The sequence below is a fragment of the Chiloscyllium plagiosum genome, unplaced genomic scaffold, assembly GCF_037043375.1.
Source record: "Chiloscyllium plagiosum isolate Xiang-an unplaced genomic scaffold, Cpla_swu_hap1 HiC_scaffold_6, whole genome shotgun sequence".
NCBI classification, from domain to species: domain Eukaryota; kingdom Metazoa; phylum Chordata; class Chondrichthyes; order Orectolobiformes; family Hemiscylliidae; genus Chiloscyllium; species Chiloscyllium plagiosum.
In genome coordinates, this window is record NW_028270144.1 from 34760549 (window position 1) to 34778512 (window position 17964).

The following is a 17964-nucleotide window of genomic DNA, read 5'->3' on the forward strand; positions in this document are numbered from 1 at the left end:
ACAGTCAGTTCTGCTGAGAGATTCCCCAGTGTGTGTGGGTACAAGCTGTTCGCATGCTACTGTTGGTTAGTGGAAGTTATCCTTATTTCATTACGATAAAGAAAAGTGTTGAAATTACATAGGCTTGGTACACACAAAATTTTGTACTTTTGGTTAGTATGCTGCCGGACCATAATTGCTTTCTCAATTTTGACATGGCAGCTGTGGCTAGCCTCAACCAGGATTTATGTCCTACCCATACCAATGGGAAGTATCCAAATGCATACCCACTCAATTTATTCATACAGGTCAAAGACCTCTGGAAGTCTGTGTCCAAAATGTATTGCCATAACCTTCAGAACTTATTCACTATACGTTACATGAAATTTCAATGAATGTATCTGTCATATATGGATTAAGTTAAAAATCACACAACACCATATTATATTACAAGAGGTTTATTTGAAAGTCTATAACCTGGTGTTGTGTGATTTTTAACTTTGTCCACTGCAGTCCAACACCGGCACTGCCACATCATGTATGGATTAGACATACATATATATAAAAGAATGTGATGAGGAATTTAACTTGAATTTCTCAGGAAATTGACTTCCAAGCACAATCCATAGCAGCATAAAATCCTCCTGGATACGAAAATGCTTGTGTTGCATGATATCACTAAAATGTTTTTGGTAACACAAATTGGGAAAGTCGAATGTCAGCTAGAGCAGATAATGTTTAGCTTGATGTCAGAAACCTCTTAACCAACCTCTTTTGTTCAATGCATTAACAACCCTGTACTTTAATTGTATGAAAGATTCAATTTGGCAACTTTGCATGCATGCTGTTTATTTATTTTATTCTTGTGAGAAACATTCAGCAATGTAAAAGAGAAACATTTCAGGGTGATTCAACAATCCCACAGTTCCAGTGGATGTGGCACTCACAAAATTTGTCGCTTGGGGAATTGCTGTCTGCCTCTGGCAAATATCCAGGGGGGAGAAAATGTGTGGGAAATTCTTTGAAGAAACTACTGGTTGGAAATGCTTCTCATTGGCTCATTTATGTTACTTAATAAAAGTGTTGGAATCTTTGTTCATGATATTGAGGTTTAATTGTATGACCGCACATACAATCCGCTCCACGCTCGCAGCAATGCGCCGGCACCTAACCTTTCTACAGTCAGCCCTGCCTTAGCTGAGGGCCACACTCTCTCAGAATTGCAAAGGACCCACTCTGTATTACATCCTCAGGAGAATTCATACTCTCAACAAACAATATTTCAACTACATCTCAAACATCAAAAACTGTAAGTACAACAAACTTTTATCTACCCACCTCCATAACCAGCACTCCTCAAACATTCCAGTAGATTCCCCCGGCCTCTGGAACTGCTCGGACATCATTAGCCATGCGGCTGATGCAGCTGCCACCCCCACGCTGATTGATGATGTCACTTCTGCCCTATCATGGCCACTCCCACAGCCACTTCCGCCCCATCACAATTCCTCATGCACCACATATGACATCACTTCCGCCCGTCACATCATCGCTGATGTCACACACTCAGTGATTTCTGCCCCCCCACTGCCATGTTTGCCACCATTTCCACCCCCACCAACGCCACTCACCAGCATTCTGCTGACATGACCCCCACAGGTCCCACTGTCAACATCCCCGCCCCCCCCAGAACCCTGAGGGGAACACCACACCTGCTCATGACTCCACCCCCATTCCCCCCACCAACACATCCACTCCAGTTACAGGCTCTGCCCCCACTCCCAGCTCCATACCCACACCGGGTCCCAGCTCCCAGCCCTGCCAAGTTTTCACCATCCCTCTGGACCTCCCACTCGCTGAGGATGAACGATCAGGCCTCAGCAAAGGACTCACCTTCATCCCCCTCCATCAATGAATTTAATACACGCCGTGATGTCAAACACTTCTTCCGCCTCCGAGCTTACTTTTACAATCAGGACACTTGCCCACCTTCCGAGGACCCCTTCGCCCACCTCCAACACACTGCATCTACCTGGACACCCCGCGCTGGCCTATTACCCGCCCTCGACCTCTTAATTTCCAACTGCTGCTGGGACATTAACCGCCTCAACCTGTCTACCCCCCTCCCCCACTCCAACCTCTCACCCTCACAATGTGCAGCCCTCCAATCCCTCTGCTCCAATCCCAACCTCACCATCAAGCCAGCAGATAAAGGGGGCGCAGTGGTAGTCTGGCGCACTGACCTCTACACCGCTGAAGCCAAACGCCAACTCAAGGACACTTCTTCCTATCGCCCCCTCGACCATGACCCCACCCCCCCCCATCACCAAACCATTATCTCCCAAACCATACAGAACCTCATCACCACAGGAGATCTCCCACCCACAGCTTCCAACCTCATAGTCCGGGAACCCCACACTGCCCGGTTCTACCTCCTTCACAAGATCCACAAGCCTGACCACCCTGGCCGACCCATTGTCTCAGGATGCTCCTGCCCCAGTGAACTCATCTCTACCTATCTTGACACTGTCCTATCCCCCCTAGTCCAGGAACTTCCCACATACATTCGAGACACCACCCATGCCCTCCACCTCCTCCAAGACTTCTGTTTCCCCAGCCCCCAACGCCTCATCTTCACCATGGATATTCAATCCCTCTACACCTCCATCCGCCATGACCAGGGCCTCCAAGCCCTCCGTTTTTTCCTCTCCCGACGTCCCCAACAGTATCCTTCCACCGACACTCTCATTCGTTTGGCTGAACTGCTCGTCACCCTTAACAATTTCTCCTTCGAATCCTCCCACTTCCTCCAGACCAAAGGGGTAGCCATGGGCACACGTATGGGCCCCAGCTATGCCTGTCTCTTTGTTGGCTACATAGAACAGTTGATCTTCCGTAATTACACCGGCACCACTCCCCACCTCTTCCTCCGCTACATTGATGACTGCATTGGCACCACCTCGTGCTCCCGCGAGGAGGTTGAGCAATTCATCAACTTCACTAACACATTCCACCCTGACCTTAAATTTACCTGGACCATCTCTGACACCTCCCTCCCCTTCCTGGACCTTTCCATTTCCATTAATGACAACTGACTTGACATCAACATTTTTTACAAACCCACTGACTCCCACGGCTACCTGGGTTACACCTCTTCCCACCCTACCTCCTGCAAAAATGCCATCCTGTATTCCCAATTCCTCCGCCTCCGCCAGATCTGCTCCAAGGAGGACCAGTTCCACCACAGAACACACCAGATGGCCTCCTTCTTTAGAGACCGCAATTTCCTTTCCCACGTGGTTAAAGATGGCCTCCAATGCATCTCGTCCACATCCCGCACCTCCACCCTCAGACCCCACCCCTCCAACCGTAACAAGGACAGAACGCCCCTGATGCTCACCTTCCACCCTACCAACCTTCGCATAAACCAAATCATCCGCCGACATTTCCGCCATCTCCAAACAGACGCCACCACCAGGGAGATATTTCCCTCCCCACCCCTTTCCGCCTTCTTCAAAGACCGTTCCCTCCATGACTACCTGGTCAGGTCTACACCCCCCAACAACCCACCCTCCAGTCCTGGCACCTTCCCCTGCCACTGCAGGAATTGCAAAACCTGTGCCCACACCTCCTCCCTCACCTCCATCCAAGGCCCTAAATGAGCCTTCCACATCCATCAAAGTTTTACCTGCACATCCACCAATATAATTTATTGTATCCATTGCTCCCGATGCGGTCTCCTCCACATTGGGGAGACTGGACACTCCCTAGCAGAGCGCTTTAGGGAACATCTCCGGGACACCCGCACCAGTCAACCACACCGCCCTGTGGCCCAACATTTCGACTCACCCTACCACTCTGCCGAGGACATGGAGGTCCTGGGCCTCCTTCACCGCCGCTCCCTCACCACCAGACGCCTGGAGGAAGAACGCCTCATCTTCCGCCTTGGAACACTTCAACCCCAGGGCATCAATGTGGACTTCAACAATTTCCTCATTTCCCCTTCCCCCACCTCACCCTAGTATCAAACTTCCAGCTCAGCACTGTCCCCATGACTTGTCCTACCTGCCGATCTTCTTTTCCACCTATCCACTCCCCCCTCCCCCCTGACCTATCACCTTCATCCCCTTCCCCACTCATCTAATGTACTCTATGCTACTTTCTCCCCACCCCCACCCTCCTCTCACTTATTGCTCCACCCTTCAGGCTCTCTGCCTGTGTTCCTGATGAAGGGCTTTTGCCTGAAACGTCGATTTTACTGCTCATCGGATGCTGCCAGAACTGCTGTGCTCTTCCAGCACCACTAATCCAGCACTAATCTTCTGCTTGAGCCTTGGTAAGCACAAGCAAGTTCCAGAATAATAGTGGAATCATACATGTTCCTTATGTATTCTGATTACTATAATACTGCCAACAAATAACTGACAGTCACATAGAATTTGTAAACTACAAATAGGCTAAAAGCTTTCCTACCAGGTCTGGGCAAGTTCTGACTCTCCACATGAACCTCCTTTCATTTTATTGCATCTCACCCTGTCAGTGAATCCTCAAATATATTTTCTTTCTCATTTACTACTTAGCTTCCAGTTAGGAAGCTATTTCATGCTTCAACTGTTCCATGTGTTCATACGTTTCTCACCACGTATTAGATAATTAATTTTCTCCTGAATTCTCCCATTGGATTTATTAGTGACTTTCTTATATTTATGGTTTTGAACTTTCCAACAAATGGAAACATCTTTCCACTTTCTATTTATCTAATGCTTTTGCAAATTGTAGAAAATCAATTATGTCACCCTCAGTCTTCTCGTTTGCATTTTACTTATCTTTCTTTAGTATCAATTGACAAAAAAATGAAAAAAATGACTGAATTTTATGAATCGATTTTCAATAGCCATGTTGCTCCTCCCATGTGGTGAGTAGATATTATTATAATTGGGCAAAATCATTACTGCAGTCACCATGATATGATTAAACCACCTGGATGCTTTATGTAGATTCTTGGCCAACAAGCCATTTTATTAGCATCAGTCTAAACTGCTAATATCAAGAGTGGAAGGATGTCCAAAGAGTTTTTGAGTAGAAGATGGATTCAACCTTGATAAACAATAAATGTTTATTACATAGTACTCATTATCCAGTTACATTACCACGTGATTGCCTCTTGTGTGACATCAGGCTCAGCGTAAGAGTAAGAACACTTTACTACTATTGAAACATTCTGATATGCAACTTAGAAACAATTCAGGAAATTCAACTCCAATTAACACACCCAGGTACAAGATTGGTTGGACGCATGAATTGCCCTTTATATCTTAATATGTGAAGCCAATCTCACGGTGGCAGACCTCTTGTATCTCTGATGTGAAGCCAATGAACTCTGCAAAGCTCAATTCATTAGCAATTATGGGGTCAAATCATTTAAGCAGCTACTGGACATTCTCGAGTCTAAATCCCTGATACAATAGGGATTTAGACTTGAGAATTTTCACACTGTATTGTTTACAAATAAAGCAGAACCTAATGTCCAATTCTAGCTGCAGGTTGGATGAGCTACAAGTAATTTGTAAAATACTTGTTTCACTAAGTTTACTAACAGACAAGCAATTTTTATAGATTTTGTCCGACCTCCAGGGTCTTCCAGTAGAGGGTACACCTTGCTGTTGCAGGGCAAAGGGAAACCAAAGAAGATCTCATAATTTCTGAGAGACCAGGTATCAATTCCCTTCTCAACTGAACAAAGAAGACAATCACTGCTGGATGGGAAGAGAAGGCAGTCACAAAAACCAACTCATACCATGTGGGGAGAGGTAACTGAGTGCTAACTTTGTCATTTTTAGAAATGTGAACGAGCAGCACAGCTTTAGTAACAGACAGAACTACCTCACAATCTGTACTTGCATACTCTGGGCATCACATATACTATATTTATTTGCCAACGATAAGGTCAAAATTTGTTTGAATACCAACCATCTCAGAATTATGCACTTTTGTGTACTAGATCAATCTGTATTAATGACTACAATGAGGAACGTGAATATACTTTTCACCAAGTTTTCGGATGACGCAAATAGGTGGGAATGCAAGTGGTGAGATTGACACAAAGTGTCTACAGATGGATGTAAATAGGTTAACTGAGTGGGCAAAATTTTATACTGTGGGGAAAATGTGAGGTTATACATTTAGCAGAATAGAGGAGCCGAACATCACTTAAACGGAGAAAAACTGCAGAAAGCCGCAGCACAGAGGGTTTGGGGTTCCTCATGCATGAATCACAAAAACTTCATCCAAGTTCAGCAGTTAGTAGGGAAGGCATATGGGATTTTGGCCTTTGGGTGGTGCTGAGTGGAAGCCTACTGCCCTGCCAATAACTTAGACAGCATTTATGTAGCTATGATGAGATTAGATTCCCTACAGTATGGAAACAGGCCCTTCGGCCCAACAAGTTGACACCGATCCTCAGAAGATTAACCCACCCAGATCCATTCCCCTACCCTATGTTTACCTCTAACTAATGCACCTAACACTATGGGCAATTTAGCAATTCAGCCAATTCACCTGAGCTGCACATCTTTGTGACTGTGGGAGGAAACTGGAGTACCCGGAGGAAACCCACAACGACACAGGGAGAATGTGCAAACTTCACACAGATCGTCACCTGAGATTGGAATTGAACTGGGGTCCCTGGTGCTGTGAGGCAACAGTGGTAACCACTGAGCCACCGTGCCGCCCCAAAATCCACACAGTCACCCGAGGCTGGATTCGAACCTGGGTCCCTGGCGCTGTGAGGCAGCAGGGCTAACCACTGAGCCACCTTGCCATCTTGCTAAGGATTTGAGCTTCAATTAAGCACAGTGAGCCTGACGTGATTTGAACACTCAACCTTCTGATCTGGAGTTAGAAAGGACCTAAGAAGCAATGACCAAATGTAAATTTGATAGTAAATAGATTTTAGAGCAAATGTTCAAAAAGCTTTGTCGAAGAGATAGATTTTAAGAAATATCTTAAAAGAGAAGAAATAGGTGGGGATGTTTATGCAGACAGCTTCAGAGTTTAGGACTCAGGGCAACTGAAGGCACAGTCACCAAGGTAGCACAATTAAAATGGGACGCACAATGGGCCAGAATTGGAAGAGCAAAGTGAATATAAGACAATAAGAAATAGGAACAGGATTGGACCCTCAAATCTTCTCTGCTGTTCAATAGGATCATGGCTGATCCAACATTCCTCACGGCGGAAGTGTGTATTGCAGATGCTGGAGATTAGAGTAGTGTTGGAAAAGCATAACAGGTCAGGCAGCATCCGAGGAGCAAGAAAATCGACCTTTCGGGCAAAAGCCCTTCATTAGGAATGATGAAAAAAAACTCACATCTACTTTCCTACCTTTTTCCCATTACCTTGATTTCCAACTGATCAAGAGTCTGTGTATCTCAGTCTTGCATATGCACACTGGTTCTGTCCCCTCAGGTCTTTGTGGCAAGGAGTTCCAAAGACTCCCAACCCTCTGAGAGAAGAAATTCTCTCTGACCTCAGTCTTAAATTGGCACGTTTTATTCTGCCACTAGGAAGTCCGAGACTGTCCCATGTGGTGAAACTGCCTCTCACCATTTACGCTGTTCAGTCCCTTAGGAATCCAGTAGGATCCTGGAATGTTGTAGTACGATGAGAGTTAAAGAAATAGGGAAGGATGAGAGCATAGAGAGATTTGAAAGTAAAGATGAGGATTTAAAATTGAGACTTTAGCAGAATGGCATATCTAGCAAAGGTTAGTGAACACAGGGTGATGAATAACCATTTGGGTTCGGACGGGCTTTGGAAGAGTAAAGTACCAGATTATATAGGGGAAATTAGAAATGTTTGAGGTGTGGGGAACATGAGGAACTAAAAGCAAAAGAGAGAAAGGGATACCAAGGATCATGTTGTTGGGCTGCTCTCACCCTGTGTACCTTTAGTGTTTGTGAGCATCGCAAGCTAGTGCTGTGCTTTTCTATTTTCACTGTTACACCCAATCTCTCAGAGTTTCTAGTTTTGGTACAATGAGTTGAATTATACAGTACAGCAGTTTACCAGGTCAGCCACATTAACAGTCATCTAGAGAGTTTATTCCTGATTAGGACTGGGAAGGGATAACAGCACCAGTGCTGTTGTACAATGTCTCTCACATCCAGGTACACATGACAAAGTATTACTTGAAAACTGATAGCTGATTAGGAGTCATTAAGGGGCAAATGGATTTGAACTTTATTAGAGTTTAGAAAATTGAGAAGTGATTTTATTGAAACATATCTGATTCTGAGGTGCATGACAGGGTAGATGCTGAGAGGATGTTTTCCTTTGTGGGGAAATTTAGAATCAAAGAGTACAGTTCCAAAATAAAGTTCCCATTTCAATAGAGATGGGGAGAACTTTCTTCTCTCAAAGGGTCAGTTAGTCTTTGACATTCCATTCCCCAGAGAGTGAAGGAGGTTGTGTCATTGAACAGATTGAAGGTTGAGATGGACAGGTTTTTGATTAATGAAGAACTTGAGGGTAATGGATTGCACATAAGAAAATGGAGGTAAGGACGCAATCAGATTAGCCATGATCTTATAGATTGGTAGAGCAGGGACTGAATGGCCTATTCCTGCTCCTAATTCATATGCACACATGTTGATGACAGCTGTAATGAGAGCAGAGAGGGAAAATGGCTGCACAGTGGCAGATTCTTTTGGGTAGGAAGCATACTGTGTAGAGGATGAGAGTTGTGCATGAGGTTGGAAAGCAGAAAGGTAATGTCAGGCCAACAGAGGGTCACATTAGCTTTGGATCCAGTAAGTTGCAAGCTAATGAACAGTCTATGATTAAAGCCAGCGTACCTCTGTTGGTTGCATTCTGTAAAAGAACCAAGGACCTGATCTAAGCAATCACTTCAGTGCAGTACTGAGGGAGAGCTTGAGACTCAGAGAGATGTAGCCTAATGAATGAAATGCTCAGTCCACCTCCAATGGATGTTAAAGATTCCAAGACGCTATCATTAAGAATAGTAGGAATTCTCTTGATGTCCTGGCTATATCCCTCAGCTAACAGTGGTGGAAAGTATTTCATTCATGGCATGACTGTCTGCAGGTACTTATTGTGCATAACCAGTTGCTGCATTGAGCTATGTTACAGTAATCATAAAAAAAGTTTTGCCTTTTGTAATGTTGCAGGAGTTCAAATGAAATTCTTTATAAAATAAGGTCAGACTTACTAATCCATGGAGAAACATATCAGCATAAATTGGGAAAAATCTGTTTTGTTAGTCGTTAGACTAGGAAAAATATTTATTGAACATTTTTGTTGATCAAGCTAATAGTGCTACTGCTGGAAATTAAACATTTTCTTTTAACTTGTGTGTAGTGTTAGTGTAAAACAATCTCACAATGGCTCAGTGTAGAGTAAAATTTGTATCTTGGTTTAAGCACTGAAAGCTCATTCATTCTACATTATCAAACAATATTCCCAGGACAGATATGCGAAATGTTTGGGATGTGGGGAGATTGAGAAACTTAAAGCAAAAGACAAAGAGATACCACGAATCTCATTGTAGGGTGCCCTCACCCTGTGTCCCATTGGTGTTTATGAACAGTATTAGGGCTGGTCCTACGTTTTTCTATTTTCACTGTTACACCCAATCAATGTTCCCTTCTCAGAGTTTCTGATTTTGGTACAAACAGTTTGAAGATAGAGTACAGTAATTTACCAGCTCCTGTTGCCTGTTGGAGGGGAACTTGCAGGGGATGGTGTTCCCATGTACCTGTTGCCCTTGTCCTTCGGAAGGAAGAGACATTTTTAAAAACAAGTTCCCTGACCCTCATTGTAAGTGCAGTTTACACAGCTGCAAGTCAAGCAGTGGGAGAGGGGATTACTGCAAACAAAGCTAGGAGCTGGGGAGGAAGGGAGATTCAGTCAGCAACGGCAGCTGATTAGTCTATAGAATTGTGACCAGTTGTTTGTGACAAAGGAATTATGCCTGACAACAACTGTGATTGGCTCCCAGGTAGGTGAGCAGCTTGTGAATGTGAACAATAATTTCACATCGAAATTATATGGATGTGAACATAGGAAATATGTTTAGTAAGTTTGCGGATGACACCAAAATTGCAAGTGTAGTGGACAGTGAAGAAGGTTATCTCAGAGTACAAATGGGCCAATGGGTCATGGACTGGCAGGTGGAGTTTAATTTAGGTTAATGTGAGGAGCTGCATTTTGGAAAGGCAAATCACAGCAGGATTTATACACTTAATGTAAGGTCCTGGGCAGTTTTGCTGAACAAAGAGACCTTGGAGTGCAGGTTCACAGTTCCTTGAAAGTAGAGTCAAAGATAGATTGGATAGTGAAGAAGGCATTTGGTAGGTTTTTCTTTATTGGTCAGTGCATTACCTATACGTTGGGAGGTTATGTTGCAGCTGTACAGGGCTTTGGTTAGGTCACTTTTGGAATACTGTGTGCAGTTCTGGTCTCCCTGCTGTAGGAAGAGTGTTATGAAACTTGAAATAGTTCAGAAAAGATTTACAAGGATATTGCTAGAGTTGGAAGGCTTGAGTGATAGGGAGAGGCTGAATAGGCTGGGGCTGTTTTCCCTGGTGTGTCAGAAGCTGAGGGGTGGCCGTATAGAGGTTTATAGAATCATGAGGGGCATGGTTGGGATAAATAGACATGGTGTTTTCCCTGGGGTGGGGGAGTCCAGAACTAGAGGGCATAGGTTTACAAAGAGAGGGGAAAGATATAAAAGGCACCTGAGGGGGCAACTTCTTCATGCAGGGGGTGATGCGTGTATGGAATGAGCTACCAGAGGAAGTGGTGGAAGCGGGTACAATTACAACATTTAAAAGGCATCTGGATGGGTATATGAATAAGGAGGTTTAGAGTGATATGGGCCAATTGCTGGCAAATGGGATTGGACTTATCGAGGATATTTGGTCAGCATGGACAAATTGGACCCAAGGGTCTGTTTCCATGCTTACACAACTCTATGAATGCAAATTGTTTCTAAGTTTACTGCCGAGACTGAAACCGAACGGTGTATGATAATTGAATATTTATCTTTTCAACCTTGTTTTTTTTCCAATTTTACAGTTTTCTGAGATGACAGAAACAGCTGACACAACAGATTCCCTGTGCAGGAGACTTCAATGGTGCTGGGAGAAGTGACATCATCCAGTGGAGAAGAGCAGGAGAATATATCACTGCAAAGATTCATGACGTTCAAATCAAATTGCTCCTCATAGTGATAATGATTCAAACACTCAGCCAAGAAATCTTGAAAGCCAGTCAAATGCAACTCCCCACTTAAACAATGCTGGCAGCAAAACACTTCTTTAGTGATAATTGATTCAGGCAATATCATGCTCATAACAAGTTTGGTACATGAAATGCATATTTAATGTAATAAATTATAAATGTTCCTGTGCATTTTACTGTCTGAGATATCATCTCTCCACTTGTAAAGAAATAAAGATGACTGAAGGGTATAGATAGATTTAATGGTAGTTGCTTTTTCCTTAGATGCGGGACTTCAAGATAAGGGGACACATCTTTTAGGTGAGAGGAGTGAGATTTAAAAAAAGAGTGCATTTTTTTAATACAGAGGGTAGTTTGCGTGTGGAATGAACTTCCTGAGGAAGTGGTGAATGTGGGCACAATTACACCATTTAAAAGACATTTGGATAGATACATGAATAGGAAAGGTTTGGAGGGATATGGGCCAGGAGCAGGCAGGAAGGACTAGTTTAGTTTGGGATTATGTTCAACATGGACTGGTTGGATTGAAGGATCTGTTTCTGTGCTGTATGAGTCTATGACAATGACTATCATCACAGATCAAGTAACATGATACAGCAGCATACAAGTCAGACACAAAGACAGCTTTTCATGTGAAACAGGCTTATCGCAGTCACCATCTTACAAGACTTCAAAATAGTAAATAGTAATTAAAGCTGCATGTATTGCAAAGAATAACACAGATACGAGTGTTTCAAGATAACAGCATACCTGGAGGAATATGATATGAGAAGCTGGTCAAACCTCAATCTTGAAAAATTAAAGTGTGGAAATGAATAGCCATAATGCAATATGTAATGTTATTTTCTCTGTTAGTTAAAACTATTTTTATTTTGCTTTATTGCTCTTTAACTTACGCTGACTAATGTATTTTGTTTTAGCTAGAAGGTAGAACAAAGGTGTGTTGACAATTTCCAAATTATATCTGTCAGGAAACAGTGGTGTCCTCAAGTTTCTGACAGACACTGTTGGCAGATTATGTTCTCTGAGGGTAATGCCATTTCAACTTTAGTTAGCCTTCAGGTAGGTCTTGACTAATGATGCTGAGTTTGTTGAAGGAAACGGGAGAGGAGCCCAAGGAGCCTACATTCTCCCAATTTATGAGGAAACTAATAGCTTTCATTCAGAATCAAAACTTGTCAGCTTTGGGGACATGTCCTTTATAACACTTCCTACCATTCCACCATGACTAGATTATTAAATTCTCTTGAAGGATGTTTGTGTATTATCCTATACGATGGTTCAAACGTAGCAAACATATGTTGCATGAAAGACAGAAGACTTATTGTCAACTGAAGGGTTGTCGGGGTGGTAGGAGCTGATTATCAGATAAATCAGAAAGTGGTGAACACCTCTGCTTTCATCTGGCAATTCTATACCTCAAAGAGGAAGCAGGACAAGCTGCTAAAACGTCCACTCTGTTAGTGTTCCTGCAATGTTAGTTCATGCTGTTAACATCGTGGTAGATGAGATTCATTTTGTGAGCAACTGAACAGGACATGACTGTGATAACGGGAAATTAAGAATTGTTCAAAGGAGAGATCTTCAAAGAAATGCTTCCAGAAGTTCCCAGTTGCTATTAATGCTGGGCAGTCTCGTGCATTTTATGAAAACACTAAGCTCAAGTTTCCAAAGAGTTATGGAGGATATCAAAGTAAGATCCATAAATGTGAGATAGTCTTCCATAAATCAAATAGGCAATTCAGGTGAAAGTTCTTTTTGACCCCAAAATTATAACAATGTGGACTGCCACAAGGCAGAGTTGACATTAGTTACATTTAGGTGGAAACCGGATAAACACATGAGGATGAGAAAATTGAAGCTAATTCAAAATTTTGGTGGTGGATGAGGGGATCATGAAGTCTAGAAACCTCAGTATAGATCAGTTGGGATAAATAGTCTGCTTTTTGGTGTTATGTAATTATAAGCAATTCATCAGGGCCACATGGGTAGAGGAGATGATTGAATTTGTAGGATTCCAACAGATTGAGCAAGCATAGGAATCTGCATTGCTGCTCTCAGTCCATGGGAAACGGTGAAAGATTTTACTCTAGTTAAATTATTCAGATGCTTAACTACAAATTATTATATTTCAGAAGGAGGCCATTTGGCGTATTATGCCTGCACCAGCTCTCTTATCTAGCCCAGGTCTAATGAATGCCAATCTCTTGCCTTTTCCTCATATCCATGCATGCCACTACTATCCAAAAAAATCATCCAGCATCCTCTTGAACGCCTCAATTGAATCTGTCTCCACCATATTTCCAGCCAGATCTTTCCATACATTACAACTCACTATATGAAAAGTGATTATTTTCCCTGCATGAACCTTTCTTCATTGGCATATCACTTTGAGCCTTGTTCCCTCTTCTTCTTGTTTCTTTCGCAAATGGAAACAGCTTATCTACTCAACCCAGCCCACTCATGATTTTGAAAACCTCCATCAGATTTTCTCCCTACTTTCTTTTCGCCAGAGACAGCAGTCCCAAGTTCTTCAATCTATCTTCATATCTAGGAAGTTTCAAGGATGCAATTTCTCCTCCCAAGTGATCAACCACATCCTCCAGTGCATCTCCTCCACCTTCCACAACTCTGCCCTTGAACCCTACCCCTCCAACCACAACAAGGGTAGAACCCCTTCGTCCTCACCGACCATCCCACTAATATCTGGAAACAGCGCATCATCCTCTGCCTTTTCTGCCACCTACAATCAGACCCCACTACCAATAGATATATTCTTCCCCTTCCCTATCTGTGTTCTGCAGAGACCATTCCCTCCATGACTTCCTCGTTAGGCCAACACTCACCACCAACCCACCCTCCACATCTGGCACCTTCCCTTGCCACTGCAGAAGGTATAAAGCCTGTGACCACACCTTGGCCCCTCACCTCCATCCAAGGCCCCATAGGATCTTTTCACATACGACGGGGATTTTTCTGAACATCTACTCACCACATATACTGTGTCCATTGCTCTCGATGTTGTCTCCTCTACATCGGGGACACAGGACTCAAAGTCATGGAGCATTTCAGGGAACATCAAACAACCCCACTGCCCTGTGGCTGACCACTTCGACTCCCCCCTCCCACTCCCCCAAGGACATGCAATTCTTGGGCCCCCTCCACTGCCAAATCAAAGCTATCCGATGATTGGAGGAAGAATGCCTCATCTTCCTGCAACCACACAATATCAACATCAACTTCCCCAGTTTCCAAATCTCCGCTTCCCCCACCTCATCCCAGATCCAACCCTCCAACTCAGCATCGCCCTCTTGAACTGTCCTACCTGTCTATGTTCCTTGCCACCTATCCACTCCACCCACCCCACCGACCTATAGCCTTCACCCCTCCAGCTGCATCCATCTATTGCATTCCCAGCTACCTTGACCCCACCCCAACCCCAACTTCCTATTTAACTCTCAGCCCCCTTCACCCTGCACATTCCTGATGAAGGGCTAATGCCAAAATATTGACTCTCTTGCCCTTCAGATGCTGCCTGACCTGCTGTGCTTTTCCAACACCACACTGTTTGACTTTGGAACCATTCTTGTAAGGCTCTGTTTGCTGACACAAGAAGCATGTGCAGTATGCTCTAGGAAAACACTTGAGCATGTGTTAGTGAATAAGAATTGTTCAAGTGCTTACTTAATGTCCCTATTTTCTCTGAGACCCAGGAGGAGGAGAGTGGGTCAAGATATGGGAGGAGGTGGAGACTAAGACTCGGGAAGAGGGGAAGATGGAGATCGGGGAGGAGGGGGAGTTGAAGCCAGGGAAGATAGAGCGATTGGGACCTGGGAGCTGGGGGATTTTGAAACTTGGAGGAGTGGGAGATAAGAGCCGGGATGAGGGGAGGATTGGGACCCAGGAGGAGGGTGGTTAGCATCGGGACCCAGGAGGAGGGGGTTTGGTATTGGGAACTGGGAGGAGAGGGCTTGGCATCAGGACCTGGGAGGAGGGGGTTTGGCATTGGGAACTGGGAGGAGAGGGTTTGTCATCAGGACCCGGGAGGAGGGGGTTTGATATTGGGAACCGGAAGGACGGTGGTTGGCATTGGGACCCTGGAGGAGGGAGTTTGGCATTGGGAACTGGGAGGAGAGGGATTGGCATCAGGATCCAGGAGGAGGGTATTTGATATTGGGAACCGGAAGGACGGTGGTTGGCATTGGGACCCTGGAGGAGGGAGTTTGGCATTGGGAACTGGGAGGAGAGGGATTGGCATCAGGATCCAGGAGGAGGGGATTTGATATTGGGAACCGGAAGGACGGTGGTTGGCATTGGGACCCTGGAGGAAGGGGTTTGGCATTGGGAACCAGAGGAGGGGCTTTGTCACTGGGACGCTGGAGGAGGGGTTTTGACATTGAGAACTTGGAGGAGGAGGTTTTGCATCAGGACCCTGGAGGAAGAGGAGGAGTGTAGAGTGGGGAGAGAATTGGGAGAGAACCATCAGGTCGTGGAGGTGAGGGAAGGAAATGGGAGAACCCGGTCCAATTGCCTCTCTCTAGTCATCGCCCACAATCTTTCATATGCCCCATTCCCACAGCCCGGTCCAAACCTCCACCACCCACAACCAATCCTGGAGATTGTTTCTTTTGCCAAACCCTGTTCAATGTCAGACCTGATCTATGCATATGTACAGTGAGAACATGACACAACATTAGAGAGGATCTGGAACTATGTGGATATGCAGTTCCGAGTGGGCACACAGGCGCCGTTACCTTGTAGTTTTTGTGTCAGCAAACACTACCTTCTAATAAATCACTGTTGCACTCCCTCCAATGCGTTTGCATCCTTCCTATAATGTAACACGCATAACTGTATACAATATCCTAGCTGAGGCCTAACAAGTGTCAATCTTAGCCTGGACTAAGATTAACCAATGCTGCTATTCCCTTGCACTGGCCTGGAGAGAGCTGGGAACAAAGAGATTGAGGGTGCCGTGCCTTTATCCGTAGCATTTGATGCTGTGACAGCTTTGACAATGGGACATAAGCCTCTTTTTCTGTGGATTGCAGCAGTGAATGTTGGGAAAAATCCTCTTTTTATTTGTTCCACCCACAGCGGTAGCTTTATGTGCTCCGCTGGGATTTTGTTCCTGCAAGGCAAGTCCCAGTGGAGTTCAGCATAGGGCCTGGGTCCTTGAGGGAAGGACCCAGTGGAAGATTTCAATTGACCAAAACACCGAGTATAATTCCCTGTTCTACTTCACATTCATGCTATGTAATCTTTTAAAACCCGAGAGAGCAGATGGTTACCTCCATGCCTGAAGGACGTGTCTCTGACAGTGAGGCACTCCTTAAGTACTGCACCATCGTGCCAACTTCTGCTCAAGCCCTGGAGTGAGAGTTGAAACCAGGAAATTCTGAAAATATGACAATGGAGCTCGAATAATGCCTGAAAATAACTAATTCTCTGAAATGCAAATAATTGCACAAGTTACATCTTGTTTACTTCTCATGAGCGAGCATAGAATATGTATACCTTAATTGGGAAAAGTCAGCCAATCATATTTTCGACCTGACTGTTCTTCTCAGCGGTTAGCACTGCTGTCTCACAGTGCCAGTGACCCGGGTTCAATTCCAGCCTCAGGTGACTGTGTGGAGTTTGCACATTCTCCCCGTGTCTGCGTGGGTTTCCTCTGAGTGCTCCAGTTTCCTTCCACAGTTCAAAGATGTGCAGGTTAGGTGAATTGGCCATGCTAAATCGCCCGTCATGTTCAGGGATGTGAAGGTTAGGTGCATTAGTCAGGGGAATGTAGAGTAATAGGGTAGGGGAATGTGTCCGGGTGGGACTATTCTTCAGAGGGTTGGTGTGCATGTGGTAGGCCAATTGGCCTGTTTCTACACTGTAGGGATTCTATGAAGTATTCGCGACACATTTTGTCAGTTCTCCTTTCTCCTGACAACTCCGATAATATGGGGTTGTAGCAGATGCACAACTATTGTTTTCCTGAACCCTTAATAAAATTAGCAATATTCAAAATGCAATTATCATTGCCCTCAACCATCCTTCTTAATGTTGGAGAAATATCTTGAAGACACATGCTTCCTGACCCCTGATTTCTGAGGCACCAGATCGAATTATTTGTAAAAGATAAGAATGAGTTTAACCTGGATGTCGTCAGTCAAGTATCCTGCTGAAAAGAATGAGAGGGGCTGTTGTGAAAGAAGCATATGAAAGATATAGGAGCTGCAGGAGCCCTTTCAGACAGATGCTTTGCTCCCTCAGGGAGGAAGGAGGAGGAGGAAATAAAAGAGATAATAACACATGTTTTCAGCAAATCATTCGAATGGGTGTCATTGTTTTAAGGGATCTCAAAGGAAATTATAGTGATGTGACAGCAGTTCACATGACATGGTTTGTGGCAGTGGGGAGCACCAAAAATTCAATCACACAGGAAATGGAGGCCTGGGAAAGAAACAGAAAAAATAACTTAAAAGCCAAATGAAATTGAGCAGACAATTACAGGAATGTCTGTGGAAGGAAGTAATAGTGCTGATGGGTATACAGTGACTATGTTGTTAAAGGTATGAACATTTTCTTTATTCATTACACATCATTACAGGTCTTATAGAATTTACATTCATGGATTTCAAGGGAGGCAATGAAAGGTGATTATCCATTTAATCATAATCCTAGTTTATAGGCCGGACTGATCAAGAGACCAGGGAGGAAGTGAGGCTGTGA

At 44.4% G+C, this 17964-nt stretch overlaps 1 long non-coding RNA gene across 2 annotated transcripts; it reads left to right on the forward strand.

Annotated features, from left to right (window-relative positions):
- The first annotated feature begins 1127 nt into the window (after positions 1 to 1127).
- LOC148149743 (uncharacterized) lies at positions 1128 to 11465 on the forward strand. Of its 2 annotated transcripts, XR_015757345.1 has the most exons (4): positions 1128 to 1288; positions 4186 to 4315; positions 5596 to 5789; positions 11077 to 11465. It is a non-coding gene; the product is annotated as an uncharacterized LOC148149743 (long non-coding RNA). The 2 variants fall into 2 exon arrangements; XR_015757344.1 differs by lacking the exon at positions 4186 to 4315.
- The last annotated feature ends 6499 nt before the right edge of the window (positions 11466 to 17964 follow it).